At 44.4% G+C, this 7,457-nt stretch overlaps 1 long non-coding RNA gene across 1 annotated transcript; it reads left to right on the top strand.

Annotated features, from left to right (window-relative positions):
- The first annotated feature begins 5,388 nt into the window (after window positions 1–5,388).
- LOC143268531 (uncharacterized) lies at window positions 5,389–7,252 on the top strand. Its single transcript, XR_013044589.1, has 2 exons — window positions 5,389–5,724; window positions 6,935–7,252. It is a non-coding gene; the product is annotated as an uncharacterized LOC143268531 (long non-coding RNA).
- Window positions 7,253–7,457: the final 205 nt, after the last annotated feature.

The following is a 7,457-nucleotide window of genomic DNA, read 5'->3' as shown; positions in this document are numbered from 1 at the left end:
ATAGAAGACTCTTTCTTTTTTATTATTATTAAGAAAAAATTTGCATTCTTTTTACACACCAATCAAAGATCCCCCTCTTCTTTCCTCCTGCCCCCCACCTCCCCTTACCAACCCACCCCCTACTCCCCTCCACAAGAAGGTAAGGCCTCCCATAGGGAGGCACATCCAGTAGAGGCAAGTCCAAGCCCTTCCCACTGCCTCAAGGCTGCATGAGGTGTCCCATCATAGGTAGTGGGCTCCAAAAAGCCCACTCTTGCACAAAGGGATGGATTCTGATCCTACCGCCAGGAGAGCTCCCCAGGCAGATCAAGCTACACAACTGATTCAACATATGAAAATCTGTCAATGTAATACACCATATAAACAAACTGAAAGAAAAAAAAACCCACAAGATCATGTAATTAGATGCTGAAAAGGCCTTTGACAGAAATCCAACATCCCTTCTTCATAAAAGTCTTAGAGAGATCAGGAATACAAGGAACATACCTAAACATAGTAAAGACAATTTACAGCAAGCCAACAGCTAACATCAAATTAAATGGAGAGAAACTCAAAGCGATTCCACTAAAATCAGGAACAAGACAAGGCTGTCTGCTCTCCCCATATTTATTCAATATAGTACTTGAAGTTCTAGCTAGAGCAATAAGACAACAAAAGGAGATCAAGAGGATACAAATTGGAAAGGAAGAATTCAAACTTTCACTATTTGCAGATGATATGATAGTGTATATAAGTGACCAAAAAAATTCTACCAGGGAACTCCTACAGCTGATAAACACCTTCAGTAATGTGGCAAGATACAAGATTAACTCAAGAATGGGGAAAGATCTTCACCAACCCCACATCTGACAGAGGGCTGGCTGATCTCCAAAATATATAAAGAACTCAAGAAACTAGACATCAAATTAATGAACAATCCAATTTAAAAAAATGGGCTACAGATCTAAACAGAGAATTCTCAAAGGAAGAATCTCAAATGGCCAAAAGACATTTAAGGAATTTCTCAGCATCCTTAGTCATCAGGGAGATGCAAATCAAAATGACTCTGAGATACCATCTTACACCTATCAGAATGGCTAAGATCAAAAGCAATGAAGACAGCTTATGTTGGAGAGGATGTGGAGCAAGGGGAACACTCCTCCACTGTTGGTGGGAGTGCAAACTTGTACAACCACTCTGGAAATCAGTATGGTGGTTTCTCAGAAAACTGGGAATCAATCTTCCTCAAGACCCAGCTATACCACTCTTGGACATATACCCAAGGAATGCTCAATCATACCACAGAGACACATGTTCAACTATGTTCATAGCAGCATTATTTGTAATAGCCAGAACCTGGAAACAACCTAGATGCCCCTCAGCTGAAGAATGGATTATGAACATGGGATACATATATACAACGAAGTACTACTCATCAGAGAAAAACAATAACCTCATGAAATTTGCAGGCAAATGGATGGAACTAGAAAATATTATCCTGAGTTAAGTAACCCAGACTCAGAAGAAAATTCTTTCTTAAAAGGTCAGAGATAAGAGGCTTAAGTCCCCCAAAGCTGTGGACAGAGAATGGGTATTGAGTACTTGTGATATATTTGGTGGGGTTTGGTGGGGCTGGTCAGGTTGTCACCCTACGCTGACAATAGCGGAACAAGATGTGGGTCCCTAAAACTCCATCAGGACTAAATAGGTAGCCCCAGTGTCCAGAAGGAGAGAGATAGATCACCCTGATACTGTTGTGTCTACCTGAAGCTTCTAGTGAGAGATGGCAGTGATCAGGCCAAAGGAGACTGGATCCCCTCAGTCATCCATGGCCAGATCTAGGATGCCAGCTGAAGGACCACCTGGGCTTGATGTCCCTATACCACAAGGGACGTGGGGGCAGTCAACACCCAAATACCCTTCTTGATGGCACCTTGGACATGGTCTGGGTGGTTTATGAGGGATCAGACAGGCCCAGACCCAGTGATCCTCCTGACTGCATTTGAAACAGGGACCCAGAGGTCGTCAGGCTTTGGGATGCCAGGAAGCCTGGGCAGTTGCTATGCCCAATTGAAAGGTCTTTTCTAGCATTGGGTATTTTTGTTTAGGGCTTTGGTACACTTAAAGGCCATTGCTAAGACTTCTGCCTGTGGAGTCAAGGGTCCTTTCTCTAGACATTTGAGTTTGACCCTAATATCAGGGAAACCCTGGGAGAAGTAGATCATAAGGAGTTGTTTTCCATCTGCAGTCTCAGGATCCAGACTGTTGTCTTGTAAGAGGGCCTCCGAAAGGATTTGTAGGATTAAGATGGGTTATCATGTTTGTCCTGGATGACCTCTTGGATCTTTTTCACAATTTCCCTCTTTAAGGGTGGCCAACCAGGAGGCAAATTACAAACTGACCCCTAGCAAGGATGTCCCTGCAGTATTGTAATTTTATTTAGGGTCCTGGTCCTGACTGAGTGGGCAGCCTGTCGTATAAAGGGAGAAAGAGAAACCAGTGAGGTTGGAGAGGAAGAGAAGGGATTGTGGATTGAGGGTTGTTTATGTGATTGAAAATAGCAGAAGAATCATCTGGTTTGGGCCTCTCAGCTAGGAGGAGTCGTTTTTCCGTGGGTCGCTATGTCATGTGGTCACTTTTATCAAAATGCGACTGAGGTCACATGGCAAAGTCCATCCTTTCCAACCCTAGCACAGGTGGCTGTCAGCCACGTGGCTACCTCCATTCCAGCCGGGGGAACAGCCACTGAGGCGGCAGCAAGCCACGTGTTTCATGTATAGATTTTTAACTATCAACCCAGGTGTTGTGAGTTTTAAATTAAGCCTTTCGTTACAGATTTTACAGGGTTTTAATCAGACCCGATATGCTTCCAAATCTTGAGGTTCAGGGAGTTTACACAATAGCTTTACAAATCTTGAGATAAGATTTATACATCAGCAGAATTTTTAGAGAGTTAGACCAAAATCAAAAGGGTATGAGATGAGCAGCAATAGTCCCTATTGGGAATAGTCTGTCCCTTTATTTTGTTTTGCTCTTCTTTCTGTGACACTGCAGATGGCTCACCTGATATGGGGCAGAGATTTTGGAAGAAACCTTTAAACAAACATGCTTCAGTCTAGAGGAAGGGGAGCCATATCCTAACTCCACAGCCAGATTTTTAACTCAAGTGGGACAGCATAAAACAGCAGTCTAATGCCACTCATACCTAAATAACACCCCAATCCCTGTAAAACTGAATCTAGTAAGCCGAGAACAAAGAAGGCTTAGAGATAGGAAAATTTTGATATAGTGTTTGCAGGGTGTAGGCAGTGAGGAGTGTTTGCAGGCTGTAGGCAGTGGAGAGTGTGTGCAGGGTGTAGGCACTGAGGAGTGTGTGCAGGGTGTAGGCAGGGAAGAGTGTGTGCAGGGTGTAGCCAGTGAAGAGTGTGTGCAGGGTGTAGGCAGGGAAGAGTGTGTGCAGGGTGTAGGCAGTGGAGAGTGTGTGCAGGGTGTAGGCAGTGGAGAGTGTGTGCAGGGTGTAGGCAGGGAAGAGTGTGTGCAGGGTGTAGGCAGTGAAGAGTGTGTGCAGGGTGTAGACAGTGAAGAGTGTGTGCAGGGTGTAGGCAGTGAGGAGTGTGTGCAGGGTGTAGGCAGTGAAGAGTGTGTGCAGGGTGTAGGCAGTGAGGAGTGTATGCAGGGTGTAGGCAGTGAAGAGTGTGTGCAGGGTGTAGCCAGTGAAGAGTGTGTGCAGGGTGTAGGCAGTGAGGAGTGTGTGCAGGGTGTAGGCAGTGAGGAGTGTGTGCAGGGTGTAGGCAGTGGAGAGAGTGTGCAGGGTGTAGCCAGTGAAGAGTGTGTGCAGGGTGTAGGCAGTGAGGAGTGTGTGCAGGGTGTAGGCAGTGAGGAGTGTGTGCAGGGTGTAGGCAGTGGAGAGAGTGTGCAGGGTGTAGGCAGTGAAGAGTGTGTGCAGGGTGTAGACAGTGAAGAGTGTGTGCAGGGTGTAGGCAGTGAGGAGTGTGTGCAGGGTGTAGCCAGTGAAGAGTGTGTGCAGGGTGTAGGCAGTGAGGAGTGTGTGCAGGGTGTAGACAGTGGAGAGTGTGACCAGGGTGTGTGCAGTGTTGCAGTTGGCCTGCTCCTTTGCCTTCTCCCCCTCTGCTAGGTCTCGCTCCTAGCTCCCACTTGCAACAAACTTACAGATCCATCTATGGAAACTTAAAAGACCGGACATTTACACAGCATGTGTGCATAGAGGGGAGACTAGACAAAAACAAACAGAGCTTGGAGCCAAGAAATAGGGAATGGGGAAATCTCTTTCCATTTCTCTGATTGCTCACAGTATTTGTAAAGGTCCCAAATAATAATAGGATCTAAGGTGCCAATAGGTGGCCCTTTGGATTGATTATCTAAGGGGTATTGAAGCTAACTTTGATTGCAAAAGTGAATAAATTTAGGGCCCTTCGGGTCCGGTGTCAGTTGGAGAGACTGGAGGTTTTCTAAGAGGCATCCCAAGGAGGAATGAGAGGGTATGGACGACAGGTTCCCATGGATGAGAGAAAAGGAAAATGTCACTGCAGCCTGTAGTTGTGGGCACCCCTAGGACCCAAGGGAGACTGAATGAGGACCAAGCTGTTCAGTGGGTTGTCACCACACTCAACGGGGGTCAGGGGCTTAACCTGGCTAAGCCATCAGGGCTTTCAAAGAGGCAAGAAGACCAGAAAAAAAATGAGGTCTAACAGGAGGGTTTCATCCACAGGAAAGGGATGGGAAAAGGAGTCACAAAAGCCACAAGGGCCTACAGGAACTGTGGGATTATGGGCAGCTCTAGGAGAAGACAGGAGGAGAGGGCAGGTCCAAGGGTGGGACGGGGTCAGGTGAAGAAGGCCAACCATAGCCTTTAAGAGTGTGGCTGGGGATACCTCTGCTTCCAAGAGTACCGGAGGGGTACCAGACCCTCAACAGTCATTTATTTCCTCAGACTCAGGGAAATGTTTACACTGACCACAGGGGAAACTTATCTAATTGCTGCTGGTGGATAGGGTGCTGATGGATAGAGATCCTCGAGCCGGAAGGTGAGTCTACTGCAGGTGGACTGGAGATGAGGGATAGGGTCCTGGTGCAGCTTAGACCATGACAGGGAAACACAGGCATCAGGAGAGCCTGTCCTAGTCACGACACCAAATGTAAGCATTACAGCTCAAATGGAAAGGTATCCTGGCAGCCAGGAGCCAAGGAATACCACACAGTCACACCACACAACAAACTTCACACAAGAGATTTATTAGGAGGGAAAAATCCGGGGGCGGGGGCTGGGCGGGGGTGGCTGCCTCTGCTGGGGTGAGAAACAGCAGCAAACTGGACAGGATAGGGAGAGGGCTTATACAGAGTTTCTTGGGAAGAGGGCGGAGCTTTCCATGGTGGGATTTCATGTTCAGAGATTGGGCTTTTTACTCTGTATGATGGGGCCAGGGGCCAGCAGTTAGGGCAGTTAGTCTGTGGGTGGAACCTGGCAGTTAGAGGTCCTTGGGAGAGGGCCCCGGGTTACTCATGCAGCTCGGGGAGCTTTCAATTCCCACATGTGGTGATATTTTGTTTGTGCTCTAACAAATAAAGCTTGCCTAAAGATCAGAGGGTGGAGCTAGCCAATTGTAAACCATAGAGGTCTTGAGGTCTCTACAGACAAACAGGAAGTGATAGGGTTGGGTGGAGACAGGCATATAAGGCAGATGGAGCCAGGAGCTCCGCCCCTTTTCGGTCTGAGGAGACATGGAGGTAAGAGGTGACTTCTCTGATCTTTCAGCATCTCAATATCTGACTCTGGGTTTTTATTAAGACCAATTATAATTCATACTACACCCATATATCCATTCATTTAGATATATTTATACATTATAGGCTAAGATTAACATATGAGGGAGAACATGAGCTTTTGTTTTTTTTCTGAGACTGGGTCATCTCGTGTGTTATACACTCTAAGTCCATCCAATTTCCTGCAGATTTTCTGATTTCATTTTTCTTTAGACCTGAATAATATTCATATATATATATATATATATATATATATATATATATATATCAGATCACTATCCATGACTCTTCTGATTGACTAGTTTAGTTCTACTTCCTTTCTATGATAAGTAGAAAAACAACGAACATGGATGTACATATATCTGCATGGTAGGATATGGAGGTCTATGGTTATATGACCAAGAAAGAAATAGCTAGTTCATATACTAGTCCTCCTTTTAGTTTTTTGAGGAACCTCCACATTGATTAATCACACTGGTTGTGTTCATTTGCATTCCCACTGCAGTGAATAAGGGTTCCCCTTTCTCAACATCTTCTCCAACATTGGATGTCTTGACAATGGCCTTTCTGACTGCTATGAGATGGTATCTCATAGATTTAATTTCCCTAATGACTAGGACTATTGAACACCTTTAAAAGTAGTTATTGTCCATTTGTGGTGTTTTTTTTTCCAATCTGCCTATTCAATTTATTGGCCGTTTGCTGATTGGTGGTCCCCCCCTTGGTGTTTAATTTTTGCAATGTTTTTATAAATGCTAGATATCAACCTTTTGTCTGAAGTATTACAGCTGGTAATTTTTTTTCTCCCATCTCTTAGCTGTGTGTTCTGCTGAGTTTCCTTTGCTGTGTGGTTTCAATCAATTGTTGTGTCTCAGGATGTGGATACTCCATGGAGTTCATTATATATTTCCCTCTCACACACACTTTAAATTTATCCAGATTTGTTCTATTATGTTGAACTTACTTGCTTTTTGAAAAAAAATTACAAAAAATATTTTAAATAATTTAAAATATTGTCAAAGTTATAGAAACCCAATGAAAGGACTTTACTAGAGCTTTTCTGAATTAATCTGTCCATTTGAATGATTGTTCCATGTTTCCTTTCTTTCTTTCTTTCTTTCTTTCTTTCTTTCTTTCTTTCTTTCTTTCTGTCTTTCTTTCTTTCTTTTCATAGACAGGATCTCCCCATGCAGCCTATGCAGAGCATGACACTTCCTCCTGGTCTTGATGTCTGATTTGGCATGTGAAGGGCTTCTGCATTCCATTGAGTTTATTTCAGACTCTTGAAATCCATTTTATTATTGTTCACCATCCCTCTGCGACACAATTGTCTCAAACAAAAGAACCATCTAGCAAGTTGAAGACAGAACCCAGGAAGTCCAGAGGAAGTTCCTGGAGCGGGACATTTTCTATTCTCTTTGTGTGAACTGGGGGAGGGGTGGTCTTGAGTACTCTGTCATTTCCAGTAGAATATAGCATATGGTGAATATCACTTCTTTCACCTTCCCTTATTACTTGCAGTTACTAAACTGATTGAACTTACAGTGAGTCCTAGGTAATGTAGATGTTCTCTGGGAATGCCCGAGTGAAAAAATGTAGAACTTTGAAAACATCCATCTAAATAAGAAATCTTAATTTTACTCTAGTGTGGTGGTGCACACATTTTAATTCCAGCACTTGAGAGGCAGAGGCAGGTG

The sequence above is a fragment of the Peromyscus maniculatus genome, chromosome 14, assembly GCF_049852395.1.
Source record: "Peromyscus maniculatus bairdii isolate BWxNUB_F1_BW_parent chromosome 14, HU_Pman_BW_mat_3.1, whole genome shotgun sequence".
Classification (NCBI taxonomy): Eukaryota; Metazoa; Chordata; class Mammalia; order Rodentia; family Cricetidae; genus Peromyscus; species Peromyscus maniculatus.
This window is presented reverse-complemented; position numbering and strand designations above follow the sequence as displayed.